We start from the raw sequence: 21,146 nt of genomic DNA, 5'->3' as shown, positions 1-21,146 counted from the left end.
ATCACTATGTATGGAGAATTATCTACACATCACTCTGTATGGAGAATTATCTACACATCACTATGTATGGAGAATTATCTACACATTACTATGTATGGAGAATTGTCTACACACCATTATGTATGGAGAATTATCTACACATTATGTATGGAGAATTATCTACACATCACTATGTATGGAGAATTATCTACACATCACTATGTATGGAGAATTATCTACACATTATTATGTATGGAGAATTATCTACACATCACTATGTATGGAGAATTATCTACACATCACTATGTATGGAGAATTATCTACGCATTACTATGTATGGAGAATATATCTACACATCATATGGTATGGAGAATTATCTACACATTATGTATGGAGAATTATCTACACACCATTATGTATTGAGAATTATCTACACATCACTATGTATGGAAAATTATCTACACATCACTATGTATGGAGAATTATCTGCACATGATGTTTGGAGTATTATCTACAAATTATGTATGGAGAATTATCTACACATCACTATGTATTGATAATTATCTACACATTATATATGGAGAATTATCTACACATTATGTATGGAGAATTATCTACACATCACTATGTATGGAGAATTATCTACACATCACTATGTATGGAGAATTATCTACACATCACTATGTATGGAGAATTATCTACGCATTATATATGGAGAATGTTCTACACATCATATGGTATGGAGAATTATCTACACATTATGTATGGAGAATTATCTACACACCATTATATATTGAGATTTATCTACACATGATATTTGGAGAATTATCTACACATTATGACTGGAGAATTATCTACACATCACTATGTATGGAGAATTATCTGCACATTACTATGTATGGAGAATTGTCTACACACCATTATGAATGTATGGAGAATTATCTACACATTATGTATGGAGAATTATCTACACATCACTATGCATGGAGAATTATCTACACATTATGTATGGAGAATTATCTACACACCATTATGTATGGAGAATTATCTACACATTATATGTGGAGAATTATCTACACATTTTGTATGGAGAATTATCTACACATTATGTATGGAGAATTATCTCACATTATGTATGGAGAATTATCTACACATTGTGTACTGGAGAATTATCTACACATCATTGTGTGGAGAATTATCTACACATCCCTCTGTATGGAAAATTATCTACACATCACTATGTATGGAGAATTATCTACACATCACTATGTATGGAGAATTATCTACACATCACTATGTTTGGTTAATTTTCTGCACATCATGAATGTAGGGTAAACGATTCAGCCCATAACATGGCTCATAGCCCCCCTCCTCCGAGTCCCAGAACAGCCCAGTCCTAGAACAGCCCAGTCCTAGATATTTGTCCTCATGGTTCCTTTCCCACCCAGTCCTAGAACAGCCCAGTCCTAAAACAGCCCAGACCTAGACCAGCCCAGTCCAAGACCAGCCCAGTCCTAGACCAGCCCAGATCTAGGACAGACCTAGAACAGCCCAGTCCTACACCAGCCCAGTCCTAGAACAGCCCAGACCTAGAACAGCCCAGTCCTAGATGTTTGTCCCCATGGTTTCTGTTCCACCCAGTCCTAGACCAGCCCAGTCCTAGACCAGCCCAGTCCTAGAACAGCCCAGTCCTAGAACAGCCCAGTCCTCGACCAGCCCAGTCGTAGAACAGCCCAGACCTAGAACAGACCTAGAACAGCCCAGTCCTACACCAGCCCAGTCCTAGAACAGCCCAGACCTAGAACAGCCCAGTCCTAGATGTTTGTCCTCATGGTTTCTGTTCCGCCCAGTCCTAGAACAGCCCAGTCCTAGATGTTTGTCCTCGTGGTTCCCAGCTCAGAGCAACAGGCTACACATCTGCTGCAGGTCTAAAGGTCCATTTGGCAGTTGCGTTCTCCGTTCGGTACAAAGTCCCACTGACTGCTGAAGGAAGCAAAAACAAGCACAAGGGAAACATCTAAAACTGCATTGAATGGATGAAATAGACTGTAAATGCACTAGATGACTCAATTAACCGAACTAATTAAAGTATTTTGTTGAGGCCTTGAATTGAAGTTATCTATTTTCTAAAGGTTTGTAGAGTAAGGAGTTATTTTACACACGCAGATGACTGGTGACACCTGATAACACTCCTCAGAGTGCGTTATGACAGATTAAACATTAATTTATCTACCACTAATGCCCTCCTACCAATGGAAAGGTGTTAAACTCCACTTGACAAACAAGCTCCTATCGAACACTTCCAGCCTGTGTGTTGCACCAACACCCTGTGACTGAAGATGAGCTCCGGGTCTGGGCAGGTACTGACAGCGGTCGGAGTTCGGAACATTCCAGAAGCAAATGTTGGCTGCGATATGCTTCCCTAACATCTTCAACGGGTTCCACATGTTCTGTCAGGTGTTTACGGGGATGAACTTCCTCATCACTGTAAATACAGACTGGATCAGGACGCAGGGACCCAACCTGACCAACGATAGGCTGTTGAACCTCACCCTTCCACCGTTGGACGATGGCCCTATGGGTTCCAGTCCTGTAAGATGTACACTCCGGTGGATCTGGACTTGCAGACTATTGAAGTGTATGGGATAAACAGTACCATCTCCTGCAGGATGGATGGAAGTATGAGGTTCACAAGGGACCACAAGCCTGGTGACTGAGGTAGGGTTGTAGGATAGGGTAGTTAGGGCAGACATTGGGTCAGAAGAGATACTAAATTACTAAATATCTGTTGAGCCTGCAGTCTGATGCCCTAGTTTGAGTAAATCTAATGATGCCACTCTACCTCTCTTATTCCACTACCAGTGATCTGGTGATGCCACACTACCTCTATTATTCTGTCAAACAGACAGACACACAGACAGACAGACAGACAGACTGCACTGGACTCAGTGGGCTGTTTCCTTAATGATGTTAGATTTGGCAGCTGTTTCCATAATGATGTTGAACATGGCAGCTGGTCCATTATGATGTTAAACTTGGCAGCTGTTTCCATAATGATGTTAGACTTGGCAGCTGGTCCATTATGATGTTAAACTTGGCAGCTGTTTCCATAATGATGTTAGACTTGGCAGCTGTTTCCATAATGATGTTAAACTTGGCAGCTGTTTCCATACTGATGTCAGACTTGGCAGCTGGTCCATTATGATGTTAGACTTGGCAGCTGTTTCATAATGATGTTAGACTTGGCAGCTGTTTCCATAATGATGTTAGATTTGGCAGCTGTTTCCATAATGATGTTGAACATGGCAGCTGGTCCATTATGATGTTAGACTTGGCAGCTGTTTCCATAATGATGTTAGACTTGGCAGCTGTTTCCATAATGATGTTAGATTTGGCAGCTGTTTCCATAATGATGTTGAACATGGCAGCTGGTCCATTATGATGTTAGACTTGGCAGCTGTTTCCATAATGATGTTAGACTTGGCAGCTGTTTCCATAATGATGTTAAACTTGGCAGCTGTTTCCATAATGATGTCAGACTTGGCAGCTGTTTCCTTTAATGATGTTAGATTTGGCAGCTGTTTCCATAATGATGTTAGACTTGGCAGCTGTTTCCATAATGATGTTAGCCTTTGCAGCTGTTTCCATAATGATGTTAGATTTGGCAGCTGTTTCCCATAATGATGTTGAACTTGGCAGCTGTTTCCATAATGATGTTAGACTTGGCAGCTGTTTCCATAATGATGTTAGCCTTTGCAGCTGTTTCCATAATGATGTTATCCTTTGCAGCTGTTTCCATAATGATGTTAGACTTGGCAGCTGTTTCCATAATGATGTTAGACTTGGCAGCTGTTTCCTGAATGATCTTAGACTTGGCAGCTGTTTCCATAATGATGTTTGACTTGGAAGCTGTTTCCATAATGATATGAGACTTGGCAGCTGTTTCTTTAGTGATGGCAGCCAGCCAGCCATATGTTTTCATGTCTCTGTCATACATAAATCATCATCATAAATCAGTGTTCCTCCCAATCAGACTGTGTGTCTTGTCCGTTAGTCAGTCAGCCCTGTATAGTTGTTTAATAACAGAGCGACTGGGCCAGCATGTACTGTCTAGACTACATGTACTGTCTAGACTACATGTACTGTCTAGACTACATGTACTGTCTAGACTACATGTACTGTGTAGAGCAGGCTGTACTGTCTAGACTACATGTACTGTCTAGACTACATGTACTGTCTATACTACATGTACTGTCTAGACTACATGTACTGTCTAGACTACATGTACTGTCTAGACTACATGTACTGTGTATGGAGCAGGCTGTACTGTCTAGACTACATGTACTGTCTAGACTACATGTACTGTCTAGACTACATGTACTGTCTAGACTACATGTACTGTCTAGACTACATGTACTGTGTAGGGGCAGGCTGTACTGTCTAGACTACATGTACTGTGTAGGGCAGGCTGTACTGTCTAGACTACATGTACTGTGTAGGGCAGGCTGTACTGTCTAGACTACATGTACTGTCTAGACTACATGTACTGTCTAGACTACATGTACTGTCTAGACTACATGTACTGTGTAGGGCAGGCTGTACTGTCTATACTACATGTACTGTCTAGACTACATGTACTGTGTAGAGAAGGCTGTCTAGACTACATGTACTGTGTAGGGCAGGCTGTACTAGCAAGACTATATTTACAATCTAGACTACATGTACTGTGTAGGGCAGGCTGTACTGTCTAGACTACATCTACTGTCTAGACTACATGTACTGTGTAGAGCAGGCTGTACTGTCTAGACTACATGTACTGTGTAGAGCAGGCTGTACTGTCTAGACTACATGTACTGTTTAGGGCAGGCTGTACTGTCTAAACTACATGTACTGTGTAGGGCAGGCTGTACTGTCTAGACTACATGTACTGTCTAGACTACATGTACTGTGTAGGGCAGGCTGTACTTTCTAGACTACATGTACTGTGTAGGGCAGGCTGTACTGTCTAGACTACATGTACTGTGTATGGCAGGCTGTACTGTATGTGCATGTACTGTCTAGACTACATGTACTGTCTAGACTACATGTACTGTCTAGACTACATGTACTGTCTAGACTACATGTACTGTCTAGACTACATGTACTGTATAGACTACATGTACTGTCTAGACTACATGTACTGTGTAGGGCAGGCTGTACTTTCTAGACTACATGTACTGTGTGGGGCAGGCTGTACTGTCTAGACTACATGTACTGTGTCGGGCAGGCTGTACTGTCTAGACTACATGTAGTCCAGTGGAGACTCCTCAGAAGAGGATCGGGAGGACCATCCTCCTTTGTGAATTTCATAGAAACACATTTTAAAACATTTAAAAAGTTTGCCTGTTTTATATTAAACTGTATTAAATATAATCACGTCACCAAATAACTGATTAAAACACACTGTTTCACAATGAAGGCCATCTGTAGCCTCAACAGCACTCTGTAGGGTAGCACCATAGTGTAGCCGGAGGACACCTAGCTTCCATCCTCCTCTACATTTACATTTACATTCCTCTAGATAGATTTACTTCAATACAAAACCTAGGAGGCTCATGGTTGTTACCCCCTTCCATAGACTTACACAGTAATTATGACAACTTCCCGGAGGACATCCTCCAGTCTATCAGAGCTCTAGAAGCAGTAACTGACATGTTGTCCACCCAATCAAAGGATCAGAGAATAAATCTAGTACTGAAAGCATAATCTACAACTAGCTAGCACTGCAGTGCATAAAATGTGGTGAGTAGTTGACTCAAAGAGAGAGAAAGACAATAGTTGAATAGTTTTGAACAAATTAATTTATTTCAAAATGAAGGAGAAATAGAGAGAGGAAGTCATTTATTTTTCAGTTTCACTTACTTAGCTATCAAATACAGCTAGCTAGTTCAAACAAACTGAATGATGCTAGCTAGCTGGCGATGTCTTTCCAACACAACACTGGAACTCTTCCACGTCAAGGTAAGCTTTTAGTTTTACAAATGTATTGCCACTGGGACCCGCCGGTTTAACTGCTTACTAACTGTACACTGTAACGTTACTGCATGACTGTAGGTAGGGGGTTTACTAACAAGTTAGTTATATTAGCTATGCTGACTATGACGTTACTTTAGCTAATATGCTGACAACGATATAGGCTGTGTGAGGCGGTTTGGCTTGGCAAAGTTTTTTTTTTCACCTGGTCACATACAGCTGATGTGTTGTGCGTTGAAGTCCACAAGCAAAGGGAAGCGTTGAGAGGAGGATAGCGCATAGATAAGAGAAGGAATACAACGTGGCTGCTATGAAAGTGATCTGTGTTTACACGTGATCAGGGGTGTATTCATTCGCTGATTCAGTTGAAAAACATTTCTTAAACGGAAGCAAATGGAACAACACGGGATAAACATACCTGAATTTGGCCAATAGAAACTATTGTTTGCAACTGTTGGACTAATGTTTACACCCGATATCAGCTAGATGCAGGCAACAGTGTGCAAGGATGGTATTGGTTGTCACTGTCTGTCTTCTCAAATATGTCTCTCAACCTGTGTGCACCACGCTGTAAACTTTCATTCATAGTCTAGGTTGTAGCAACCTCATGATGGGTATAAGGAACATTCTCGTATCATGTTGTAGCCTAAAACTATAATTGTTACATTGAACTGGTTGAATGGAATATCAATGACAGTAATCCAACAGACATCTCCAGGAACAGAACAGATATGTCTCCAGGAACAGAACAGATATGTCTCCAAGAACAGAACAGATATGTCTCCAAGAACAGAACAGATATGTCTCCAAGAACAGAACAGATATGTCTCCAGGAACAGAACAGATATGTCTCCAGGAACAGAACAGATATGTCTCCAGGAACAGAACAGATATGTCTCCAGGAACAGAACAGATATGTCTCCAGGAACAGAACAGATATGTCTCCAGGAACAGAACAGATATTTCTCTAAGAACAGAAAAGATATGTCTCTAAGAACAGAAAAGATATGTCTCTAAGAACAGAACAGATATGTCTCTAAGCACAGAACATATTATTTATCAAATAATAAATATGTCTCCAATGTATTTTGCCAAGTACAACCTATTTTCTGCTGTTTTTGCAGCATGCCGTGTCCTTATTATGCAATCTCTATTATGGTTCTCCCTGACTCCTCTACTTTCTTCTCCTCTTCCTTCTTCCTCCCATCCTCTTCAGTTCAACTTGGTGTGTGCCAACAGTGGTCTGAACAGGCGTCCCAGTCCATCTTCATGGCAGGGCTCCTGATCGGTGCTCTGGTGTTTGGGCCAATGGCAGACAGGTATGGACCCAGCCAGTGTTTCCCCTTGGGATTTTTTCAGCGGTGGTGGCAAAGGTAGCAGGGTGTGTGGTGGTGGGGGGGGTGCATTGCTACTAGAGTTAACGTAATGACAAGCTAGCTGTTCCCATAGACTTCCATTGAGCCAATTACTATTCATTTCAAATGATCCTATCAGAGCTCTGACACATCTGTTCACCCCTGGGGAAACACTGACTCATCTTGTCAGAGTTCTGAAACATCTGCTCACCCTTTAGGCGTTTCTCTGACTAATGTCTGTTTTCATGGCTCTTAAACATGACACATGGGTTCTATTCAGTTGTCTGTTAATGAATGTTCCTAATCAAGTGCCAATATGGTATGCCAAAGACACTCCACTAGTCTGTTGTATTGTTGTTGTAACTAAGGCACCTTTAGACCAATGCCCTCAGTAGGTCTCTCAGATTGTTGATCTAATCAGTGCAACTGTATCATATTGCACGTCTCACTGTGGAAATTCAAACACAAGTTGTAATTGTAGAAGGTATTCTAGTTCTAGGTTATTAGAAGTTATCGCAGATATTTCAGTTATCTGAGCCCACTGGGTCTTATTGGAGGTTATTAGAAGATATTTCAGTTATCTGAGCCCACTGGGGCTTATTCGAGGTTATTAGAAGATATTTCAGTTATCCGAGCCCACTGGGGCTTATTGGAGGTTATTAGAAGATATTTCAGTTATCCGAGCCCACTGGGGCTTATTGGAGGTTATTAGAAGATATTTCAGTTATCTGGGCCCACTGGGGGCTTATTGGAGTTATTAGAAGATATTTCAGTTATCTGAGCCCACTGGGGCTTATTGGAGGTTATTAGAAAATATTTCAGTTATCCGGAGCCCACTGGGGCTTATTGGAGGTTATTAGAAGATATTTCAGTTATCCGAGCCCACTGGGGCTTATTGGAGGTTATTAGAAGATATTTCAGTTATCTGAGCCCACTGGGGCTTATTGGAGGTTATTAGAAGATATTTCAGTTATCTGAGCCCACTGGGGCTTATTGGAGGTTATTAGAAGATATTTCAGTTATCCAGCCACTGGGGCTTATTGGAGGTTATTAGAAGATATTTCAGTTATCCGAGCCCACTGGGGCTTATTGGAGGTTAATAGAAGATATTTCAGTTATCTGAGCCCACTGGGGCTTATTGGAGGTTATTAGAAGATATTTCAGTTATCTGAGCCCACTGGGGCTTATTGGAGGTTATTAGAAGATATTTCAGTTATCCGAGCCCACTGGGTCGTATTGGAGGTTACAGGTTTAAGAGGACCCAGTGTCCACCATGCTGTCTTCTCTCCTCCACAGGTAGTTAATGAGGCTGTCTCCCCTCCTTTCCTGTCTCCTCTCCTCTCCTGTCTCCTCTCCTCCACAGGTAGTTAATGAGGCTGTCTCCCTTCCTTTCCTGTCTCCCCTCCTTTCCTGTCTCCTCTCCTCTCACCTCCTTTCCTTTATCCTCTCCTCCATAGGTAGTTAATGATGCTCTCTCTCCTCTCTCCTCTCCTCTCCTCTCCTCTCTTCTCTCCTTTCTCCTCTCCTCTCCTCTCCTCTCCTCTCCTCTCCTCTCCTCTCCTCTCCTCCCCCCTCACTTCTCCCTCTTTTTTCTGTCCTGTCTCCTCAGGTATGGTAGGCGTTTTGTGGTTCTCCTCTCTTTGCTCGTCCAGCTGTTGTTCAGCGTGGGAGCAGCCTTCTCTCCCAACATCTATGTTTACATAGCCTTCAGATTCATGGTCGGCACCACCATCTCAGGCGTCGCTATAAACACGTATGTCTTAGGTGGGTACACTGCGATGTTCTACAACAGGTGAAGTTGGAAGTTTACCTACACCTTAGCCAAATACATTTAAACTCAGTTGTTCACAATTCCTGACATTTAATCCTAGTAATAATTCCCTGTCTTAGGTCAGTTAGGATCACCACTTTATTTTAAGAATGTGAAATGTCAGAATAATAGTAGAGAGAATGATTTATTTCAGATTTATTTATTTCATCACATTCCCAGTGGGTCAGAAGGTTACATACACTCAATTATTATTTGGTAGCATTGCCTTTAAATTGTTTGACTTGGATCAAACGTTTTGGGTAGCCTTCCACAAGCTTCCCACAATTTTGTCCCATTCCTCCTGACAGAGATGGTGTAACTGAGTCAGGTTTATAGTCCTTGCTTGCACACGCTTTTTCAGTTCTGCCCACAAATGTTCTATAGGACTGAGGTCAGGATTTGTGATGGCCACTCCAATACCTTGACTTTGTTGTCCTAAAGCCATTTTGCCACAACTTTGGAAATATGCTTGGGGTCAATGTCCATTTGGAAGACCCATTTGCGACCAAGCTTTAACTGATGTCTTGAAATGTTGCTTCAATATATCCACATAATTGTCTCTCCTCATGATGCCATCTATTTTGTGAAGTGCACAGGCCCACCTGCAGCAAAGCACTCCCACAACATGATGCTGCCACCCCCATGCTTCACAGTTGGGATGGTGTTTTTCGGCTTGCAAGCCTCCCTTTTTTCCTCCAAACAAACCGATGGTCATTATGACCAAACAGTTCTATTTTTGTTTCATCAGACCAGAGGGCATTTCTCCAAAAAGTACGATCTTTGTCCCCATGTGCAGTTGCAAACCGTAGTCTGTCTTTTGCTGAGCGGCCTTTCAGATTATGTCGATATAGGACTTGTTTTACTGTGGATATAGATACTTTTGTACCGTTTTTCTCCAGCATCTTCACAAAAGTCCTTTGCTGTTGTTCTGGGATTGATTTGCGCTTTTGACCAAAGTACGTTCATCTCTAGGAGACAGAACGTGTATACTTCCTGAGTGGTATGACGGCTGCGTGGTCCCATGGTGTTTATACGTGCATAATATTGTTTGTTCAGATTAATGTGGTACCACCTTCAGGCATTTGGAAATTGCTCCCAAGGTTGAACCAGACATTTTTTTGAAGGTCTAAAGTTTTCTTCTGAGGTCTTGGCTGATTTCTTTTGATTTTCCCATGACGTCAGCGAAGAGGCACTGAGTCTGAAGGTAGGCCTTTACATAAATCACAGGGTGCACCTCCAATTGACTCAAATGATGTCAATAAACCCATCAGAAGCTCCTAAACCCATGACATTTTCTTGAATTTTCCAAGCTGTTTAAAGGCACAGTCAACTTAGTGTAAACTTCTGACCCACTGGAATTGTGATACAGTGAATTATAAGTGAAATAATCTGTCTGTAAACAATTGCTGGACAAATTACTTGTGTCATGAACAAAGTAGATGTCTAACCAACTTGCCAAAACTATAGTTTGTTAATAAGAAATTTGTGAAGTGGTTGAAAAACTAGTTTTAATGACTCCAACCTTTTAATGACTCCAACTTCAACTGTACGTAGCTACCTTTTCACGTAGTGAAAACTAAAACTCTCAAATTTCTTGTTTCAAATGCGAGGTATAGTTGTTTTACTTCCCAGAAATAAGCTGTGTTAGTGCTGGGCTGGAACAAAATCCTGCACCCCAGCAGCCCTCTAGGACTCATGTTGCACACTACCATACTAGATGTCTGACATGGCTGCCAGACACCTCTGGCATGTACTGTAGGTGTTTCCATCCTCCAGGTAACTAACCAGGTGCTGAGTAGACTGGTAACAACAGGAGGGCTCTGTTCACCACTGACCTCTAACCCCTGACCTCTAACCAGGTGCTGAGGGGACTGGTAACAACAGGAGGGCTCTGTTCACCACTGACCTCTAACCCTGACCTCTAACCAGGTGCTGAGTGGACTGGTAACAACAAAAGGGCTCTGTTCACCACTGACCTCTAACCCCTGACCTCTAACCAGGTGCTGAGTGGACTGGTAACAACAAAGGGCTCTGTTCACCATCTTCTCCCACTGTTTCTATGCCATTGGTCTGATGCTGATGTCTGGGATCGCCTACGGGGTCAGAGACTGGAGGATCCTACAGCTGGTCCTATTCAGCCCTGTCCTGTTCCTCGGGTATTCTACTGGTACGTTCTGGCCCCTGACCTCTAACCTGTCATTCTGTCAGCTGGTCCTCTCCAGCCCTGTCTTGTTCCTCTGGGTATTCTATTCGAACGTACTGACCCCTGACCTCTAACCTGTCAGTCTGTCAGCTGGTCCTCTCCAGCCCTGTCTTGTTCCTCTGGGTATTCTATTCGAACGTACTGACCCCTGACCTCTAACCTGTCACTCTGTCAGCTGGTCCTCTCCAGCCCTGTCTTGTTCCTCTGGGTATTCTATTCGAACGTACTGACCCCTGACCTCTAACCTGTCAGTCTGTCAGCTGGTCCTCTCCAGCCCTGTCTTGTTCCTCTGGGTTTTCTATTCGAACGTATTGACCCCTGACCTCTAACCTGTCACTCTGTCAGCTGGTCCTCTCAGCCCTGTCTTGTTCCTCTGGGTTTTCTATTTGAACGTATTGACCCCTGACCTCTAACCTGTCACTCTGTCAGCTGGTCCTCTGCAGCCCTGTCCTGTTCCTCAGGGTATTCTACTGGTACGTCTCTAACCTCCAACCCTTTTACTTCTAACCTCTGACCCGTCAGTCTGGTTTTAGAGAAGCCTACTCCACCCATCTATTTTGGGGTGGCAGGGTAGCCTAGTGGTTAGAGCGTTGGACTAGTATCCGGAATGTTGCAAGTTCAAACGTTCTGTCCCTGAACAGGCAGTTTAACCCACTGTTCCTAGGCCGTCATTGAAAATACGAATGTGTTCTTAACTGACTTGCCTATTGAAATAAAGGTTAAAAAAAGAAAAAAAGACTCATCCCTGTATTTTCTGGACCCATCCTTGATTACCCCTGATAATCTGTAAGGTCCTCCCAGAGTCAGCTCGGTGGCTGATGACCCAGGGCCGAAAGGAGGAGGCTCGCCAGGAGGTCTGCAGAGCAGCGAGAGTCAACAGAAGGGAGGTCCCTGAAGCCCTGCTGGACAAGGTGAGTTATGACGTCATCGCTATCATCCAGCAGGTTATCACTATCATACTAACATCCAGGTTATCATCACTATCATACTAACATCCAGGTTATTATCATCACTATCATACTGACATCCAGCAGGTTATTATCACTATCATACTAACATCCAGGTTATTACCACTATCATACTGACATCCAGCAGGTTATTTTCACTATAATACTAACATCCAGGTTATTATCACTATCATACTGACATCCAGGTTATCATCACTATCATACTAACATCCAGGTTATTATCACTATCATACTAACATCCAGGTTATCATCACTATCATACTAACATCCAGGTTATTATCACTATCATACTAACATCAGGTTATCCCTATCATACTGACATCCAGGTTATCATCACTATCATACTAACATCAGGTTATTATCACTATCATACTGACATCCAGGTTATCATCACTATCATACTGACATCCAGCAGGTTATTATCACTATCATACTAACATCAGGTTATCATCACTATCATACTAACATCCAGGTTATTATCACTATCATACTGACATCAGGTTATTATCACTGTCATACTAACATCCAGGTTATTATCACTATCATACTGACATCCAGGTTATTATCACTGTCATACTAACATCAGGTTATTATCACTATCATACTAACATCCAGGTTATTATCACTATCATACTAACATCCAGGTTATTATCACTATCATACTGACATCCAGGTTATTTTCATCACTATCATACTAACATCCAGGTTATCATCACTATCATACTAACATCCAGGTTATCATCACTATCATACTAACATCCAGGTTATTATCACTATCATACTAACATCCAGGTTATTATCATCACTATCATACTGACATCCAGGTTATTTTCATCACTATCATACTAACATCCAGGTTATCATCACTATCATACTAACATCCAGGTTATCATCACTATCATACTAACATCCAGGTTATTATCACTGTCATACTAACATCCAGGTTATCCCTATCATACTAACATCCAGGTTATCATCACTATCATACTAACATCCAGGTTATTATCACTATCATACTAACATCCAGGTTATTATTATCACTATCATACTAACATCCAGGTTATTATCACTATCATTCTGACATCCAGCAGGTTATTACCACTATCATACTAACATCCAGGTTATCCCTATCATACTAACATCCAGGTTATCATCACTATCATACTAACATCCAGGTTATCATCACTATCATACTAACATCCAGGTTATTATCACTATCATACTAACATCCAGGTTATTATCATCACTATCATACTGACATCCAGGTTATTTTCATCACTATCATACTAACATCCAGGTTATCATCACTATCATACTAACATCCAGGTTATCATCACTATCATACTAACATCCAGGTTATTATCACTGTCATACTAACATCCAGGTTATCCCTATCATACTAACATCCAGGTTATCATCACTATCATACTAACATCCAGGTTATCATCACTATCATACTGACATCCAGGTTATTATCACTATCATACTGACATCCAGGTTATTATCATCACTATCATACTAACATCCAGGTTATCATCACTATCATACTAACATCCGGCAGGTTATTATCACTATCATACTGACATCCAGGTTATTTTCATCACTATCATACTTACATCCAGGATATCGTCACTATCATACTAACATCCAGAGGTAATTATCTGTGCAAGCATAACCTTGACCATGTGGCATTAACCCGTAACAGTAAATCAGTTTTTTTATCTCACAGATTACAATGACATCTCTCCTTATATGTGTCTTTAAAGTGTTTTGATATACATAACCTGCACTGATGAAAATCACTGCATTCAACCCTGTGTAGATCAGTCAATTCTAAAAATATAAACTTAAAACTCAGGATTCTGTAATAGCGTTCCCCAATGAGGATATGTGTTTACTTTTAGCTTCCTGTGCCAACCGGAAGTGCCATTATTGGTTAGGGGCTGTTTTGAAGGGTTAAAACCTGTTGCGACTCTAGGGCAGTATTTTCATTTTTGGGAAAAAAACGTTCCCGTTTTAAACGGAATATTTTGTCAGGACAAGATGCTAGACTATGCATATAATTGACAGCTTTGGATAGAAAACACTCTAACGTTTCCAAAACTGTAAGGATATTGTCTGTGAGTATAACAGAACTGATGTTGCAGGCGAAAGCCTGAGAAAAATCCCATCCGGAAGTGCCCCATATTTTGAAAGCGCTGGGTTCCAATAAGTCCCTATTGAGCTGTGAATGTGCTATCAATCAGCTTACGCTTTACGTGTTCCCCAAGGTGTCTACAGCATTTATTTTGAAGAATAGCCATAGGCGGCTACATTCCGTAAGTGGTCACCTGATGGCTCCCAGGGTGACTCTCGCGTAAAATACACAGGAGCCATTACTCCAATCGGTCCTACTGAAAAACGAATTGTTCCGACCGATATATTATCGAATAGATATTTGAAAAACACCTTGAGGATTGATTATAAACAACGTTTTCTATGTTTCTGTCTATTATGGAGCTAATTTGGAATATTTTTTGCCGTTTTCGTGACTGCAATTTCCGGGCGATTTCTCAGCCAAACGTGAAGTACAAACGGAGCTATTTTGCCTATTTCGCCTACAATAATAATAATAATAATAATAACATTGGCTAGCTAACTGGGAGTCTCGTGAGTGAAAACATCCAAAGCTCATCAAAGGTAAACGATTTAATTTGATTGCTTTTCTGATTTCCGTGACCAAGTTACCTGCTGCTAGCTGGACAAAATGCTATGCTAGGCTATCGATAAACTTACACAAATGCTTGTCTAGCTTTGGCTGTAAAGCATATTTTGAAAATCTGAGATGACAGGGTGATTAACAAAAGGCTAAGCTGTGTCTCAATATATTTCATTTGTGATTTTCATGAATAGGAATATTTTCTAGGATATTTATGTCTTTTGCGTTATGCTAATTAGTTTCAGGCGATGATTACACTCCCCATGCGGGATGGGGAGTCAGTAGAGGTTAAAAATTCAGATCTTTCCAAATCTTCATATGTGTGATTAGGCAACCCCTCATGAATGTAAATCAGACATGACTCCAAAATTCACACACACACACACACACACACACACACACACACACACACACACACACACACACACACACACACACACACACACACACACACACACACACACACACACACACACACACACACACACACACACACACACACACACACGTGTTATTTCTTACATTGGTACCCCAGGTCATCTTAGCTTTCATTACATACAGTCGAGTAGAACTATTGAATATAAGAATATAAGAGCGTCAACTCACCATCAGTACGACCAAGAATATGACTTTCCCGGAGCGGATCCTGTGTTCTGCCTTCTACCCAGGACAACGGAATGGATCCCAGCCTGCGACCCAAAACAAGGACGTCGTAAAGAGGCAAACGAAGCAGTCTTCTGGTCAGACTCGGAGACAGGCACATTGCACGCCACTCCCTAGCATACTACTCGCCAATGTCTCTTGACAACAAGGTTGATGAAATCCAAGCAAGGGTAGCATTCCAAGAGGGACATCAGGGACTGTAACGTTCTTTGCTTCACGGAAACATGGCTCACTCGAGACGCTATCGGAGTCAGTGCAGCCAGCTGGTTTCTCCACGCATCGCCGACAGAAACAAACATCTTTCTCGTAAGAAGAGGGGCGGGGCGTATGCTTTATGGTTAACGAGACGTGGTGTGGTCACAACAACATACAGGAACTCAAGTCCTTCTGTTCAACTGATTTAGAATTCCTCACAATCAAATGTCGTCCGCATTATGTACCAAGGGAATTCTCTTCGATTATAATCACAGCCGTATATCCCCCCCCAAGCAGACACATCGATGGCTCTGAACAAACTTTATTTGACTCTTTGCAAACTGGAATCGACACATCCTGAGGCTGCATTCATTGTAGCTGGGTAGTTTAACAAGGCTAATCTGAAAACAAGACTCCCTAAATTGTATCAGCATATCGATTGCGCAACCAGGTCTGGTAAAACCTTGATCATTGCTATTCTAACTTCCGTGATGCATATAAGGCCCTCCCCCGACCTCCTTTTGGAAAAGCTGACCACAACTCCATTTTGTTGCTCCCTGCCTACAGACAGACGCTAAAACAAGAAGCTCCCACGCCGAGATCTGTTCAACGCTGGTCCGACCAATCTGATTCCACGCTCCAAGACTGCTTCCATCACGTGGACTGGGATATGTTTCGCATTGCGTCAAACAACAAGCATTGACGAATACGCTGATTCGGTGAGCGAGTTTATTAGAACGTGTGTTGGGAAGATGTCGTTCCCATAGCAACGATTAAAACATTCCCAAACTAGAAACCGTGGCAGCATTCGCGTGAAACTGAAAGCGCGAACCACTGCTTTAATCAGGGCAAGTTGACCGGAAACATGACCGAATACAAACAGTGTAACTATTCCCTCCGCAAGGCAATCAAACAAGCTAAGCGTCAGTATAGAGACAAAGTAGAATTGCAATTCAACGGCTCAGACACAAGAGGTATCGGGCTGTATCACCGCCTGGTACAGCAACTGCTCCGCCCACAACCGTAAGGCTCTCCAGAGGTAGTGAGGTCTGCACAATGCATCACCGGGGCAAACTACCTGCCCTGCAGGACACCTACACCACCCGATGTCACAGGAAGGACATAAAGATCATCAAAGACAACAACCACCCGAGCCACTGCCTGTTCACCCAGCTATTATCCAGAAGGCGAGGTCAGTACAGGTGCATCAAAGCTGGGACCGAGAGACTGAAAAACAGCTTCTATCTCAAGGCCATCAGACTGTTAAACAGCCACCACTAACATTGAGTGGCTGCTGCCCAACACACTGACTCAACTCCAGCCACTTTAATAATGGGAATTGATGGGAATTGATGTAAAATATATCACTAGCCACTTTAAACAATGCTACTTAATATAATGTTTACATAACCTACATTATTTATCTCATTACGTATACGTATATACTGTACTCTATATCACCTCCTGCATTTTTATGTAATACATGTATCACTTGCCACTTTAAACTATGCCACTTTGTTTACATACTCATCTCATATGTATATACTGTGCTCGATACCATCTACTGTATCTTGCCTATGCCGCTCTGTACCATCACTCATTCATATATCTTTATGTACATATTCTTTATCCCTTTACACTTGTGTGTATAAGGTAGTAGTTTTGGAATTGTTTGCTAGATTACTCGTTGGTTATTACTACATTGTCGGAACGAGAAGCACAAGCATTTCGCTACACTCGCATTAACATCTGCTCACCATGTGTATGTGACAAATAAAATTTGATTTGACACACACACACGCACGCACGCACGCACGCACGCACGCACGCACGCACGCACACACACACACACACACACACACACACACACACACACACACACACACACACACACACACACGCACACACACACACACACACACACACAGCTTGGACGGAGGTACTGACCATGAAACAGCCTCGTACATTTGCAATGTCTTCATTTTGACCATTACGAAAATGACGACATTTAGAAAAGTCCAGAGTCGCAAGACTAGGTGCATTGAAACCGGCTCGGCCCATAGAGACGGACCCCAATGTTTCTGTCCGATCGCTCATTCAAGGACCCCGTAGCAAGGCATGGAAAAAAGTGGATTTTCAGCACCAATTAAGGTCAAGCTCGTGCACCGAATGACCTATCGAGCCGAAACGTGGGATTCGGGGTCGCCTCAGCTTGGCCTATATATAATGTCAGAACTGGACCCACAGCTAGAACGTAACTATGTGTTTTATATTTTTATTATGGTTTGAACAGAAGGCGCTGTGAATTTTGGGCCTGCTCTGAAATATTTTTTTTATAATATTTTTTTTAACCTTTTATTTAACTAGGCCAGTCAGTTAAGAACAAATTCTTATTTTCAATGATGGCCTAGGAACAGTGCCTGTTCAGGGGCAGAATGACAGATTTTGTACCTTTGTCAGCTCATTACTCGGTCCAACGCTCTAACCACGAGGCTACCCTGCCGCCCCAATATGTGATAGTTGGATTCTAAATGAGTTGTAAAAAGTGGGTGTGGTGTCAGTTTGTATCAGTTTGGTGTCAGAATGACATCTAATTGACTGATAGACGGTTTTTCTTGCTGGTTGACTTTTGTCCATTTGCAATATGTTTAAACAGTGAGGTACCATCACCAAAATGACATTCTGAAATCAACACCAACGAGAGGAACCACTCTCACTGCCCGGCCATCCCGGTTCATCAGGCCAGTCAATTTTTCATTTCTGCAGTATTTTTGAGCATGTCAAATTCTTGATGGTACATGGCAAATGGACATAAAATCCTGATTTGGCACTTTCAAATCTTTCATATTGCATTTAGACATTTCTTATGGTGTTTGGCCCCCCAAAAAGTTACTTTACACTTTGACTTCCTATGAAATCATATTGCAAATTGCAAAATAATGATAATAAAATTTGACAAAAGTATATTCATACAGTTCTTACACATGTGTAATTAAAAAAATCGAAAGAATTTCGAAAAACAGTCCAGAAAGCACTTTTTTAAGGGGGTGATAAGTTTTTGAAAAAAATTACGTTTTTGAAAATTGTACTTTTGGGTCTTGACTTGTGTTACATTTGCAATATGAAAAATCATGGTGGAGCGCACGCCATCTGTTGGATTTTTGCAGTGTTACACCTGGCATTTGCCATATGGCATTTGCAATCAACTTTGAATGAAACGACGCCGAATTGAGGGTATTGGACACCATGTACTGTATATGGTTTGTACAGTGCCAATGAGTTCCCATTCATTTTGTACATTTCAGGGGGTGTTCACTTACTAACTTTAAGCGTTAGCTTTCAGAGCAGCTCACAGATCACTGCAGCTGTACACAGCCCATCTGTAAATAGCCCATCCAACCAACTACCTACCTCATCCCCATATTTGTTTTTGTTTTTCTGCTCTTTTGCACATTAGTATTTCTACTTGCACATCCTCATCTGTATATATATCACTCCAATGTAAATTGCTAAATTGTAATTACTTCACCACTATTGGCCTATTCATTGCCTTACCTCCTTACTTCATTTGCACACACTGTATATATAGACGTTTCGATTGTGTTATTGACTGTACAGTTGTTTATTCCATCTGTAATTATTTGTTGTTGTTTGTGTTGCACTGCTTTTGTTTTTTATCTTTGCCAGGTCACAGTTGTAAATGAGAACTTGTTCTCAACTGGCCTACCTGGTTAAATAAAGGTGAAAAAATAATAAATAATAAACATTGACTCTATACCGGCACCACCCTGTATATATTATTTTTTACTGCTGATCTTGAATTACTTGTTACTTTTATCTGTTATTCTTATCTGTATTTTTAACTGCTTGGTTCGTAAGAAAGCATTTCCCTGTAAGGTCTACCTGTTGTATTTGTCAGGTGACTAATACAATTTAATTCGATTTGATCTTTCTCTGCAGCTGGAGGAGGGCTCGACCAAGGCGGGCAGTATGTTGGACCTCTTCAGATCCCCTACTTGGAGAAAACGGGCTCTCATTCTCTGCTATATCTGGTCAGTACCTCATTCTCTGCTCTATCTGATGGTGCCTCATTCTCTCCTATATCTGGTCAGTACCTAATTCTCGGCTCTATCTGGTCAGTACCTAATTCTCTGCTATATCTGGTCAGTACCTCATTCTCTGCTCTATCTGATCGGTACCTCATTCTCTGCTCTATCTGGTCAGTACCTCATTCTCTGCTATATCTGATCGGTACCTCATTCTCTCCTATATCTGGTCAGTACCTCATTCTCTGCTCTATCTGATCGGTACCTCATTCTCTGCTATATCTGGTCAGTACCTCATTCTCTGCTCTATCTGATCGGTACCTCATTCTCTGCTATATCTGGTCAGTACCTCATTCTCTGCTCTATCTGATCGGTACCTCATTCTCTCTCTATATCTGGTCAGTACCTAATTCTCGGCTCTATCTGGTCAGTACCTAATTCTCTGCTCTATCTGGTCAGAACCGCATTCTCTGCTCTATCTGGTCAGAACCTCATTCTCTGCTCTATCTGGCCAGTACCTCATTCTCTCCTCTATCTGGCCAGTACCTCATTCTGTTTCTATCTGGTCAGTACCTCATTCTCTCCTATATCTGGTCAGTACCTCATTCTTTTTTCAATCTGGTCAGAACCTCATTCTCTTCTCAATCTGGTCAGTACCCAATTATTTCCTATAACTGGTCAGTACCCAATTCTCTGCTCTATCTGGTCAGAACCTCATTATCTGCTCTATCTGGTCAGTACCTCATTCTCTTCTCTATCTGGCCAGTACCTCATTCTGTTTCTATCTGGTCAGTACCTCATTCTCTCCTATATCTGGTCAGTACCAAATTCTCTGTTCTATCTGGTCAGTACATCATTCTCTGGGGCGGCAGTGTAGCCTAGTGGTTAGAGCGTTGGACTAGTAACCAGAAGGTTGAGAGTTCAAACCCCCGAGCTGACAAGGTACAAAATCTGTCGTTCTGCCCCTGAACAGGCAGTTAACCCACTGTTCCCAGGCCGTAATTGAAAATAAGAATTTGTTCTTAACTGACTTGCCTGGTTAAATAAAGGTAAAAAAAAAATATCTTGTCAGTACCTCATTCTCTTCTCTATCTGGTCAGAACCTCCTTCTCTTCTCAATCTGGGCAGTACCCAATTATTTCCTATATCTGGTCAGTACCTCATTCTCAGCTCTATCTGGTCAGTACCTCATTCTCAGCTCTATCTGATCAGTACCT

At 41.8% G+C, this 21,146-nt stretch overlaps 1 pseudogene; it reads left to right on the top strand.

Annotated features, from left to right (window-relative positions):
• Positions 1-2,318: 2,318 nt before the first annotated feature.
• Positions 2,319-20,002, top strand: LOC135521704 (solute carrier family 22 member 13-like; annotated as a pseudogene).
• The last annotated feature ends 1,144 nt before the right edge of the window (positions 20,003-21,146 follow it).

Source organism: Oncorhynchus masou, chromosome 30, assembly GCF_036934945.1.
Source record: "Oncorhynchus masou masou isolate Uvic2021 chromosome 30, UVic_Omas_1.1, whole genome shotgun sequence".
In the NCBI taxonomy this organism is placed as follows: domain Eukaryota; kingdom Metazoa; phylum Chordata; class Actinopteri; order Salmoniformes; family Salmonidae; genus Oncorhynchus; species Oncorhynchus masou.
Note: the sequence above shows the minus strand (reverse complement) of the source record. Positions and strands in the feature narration are given on the sequence as shown.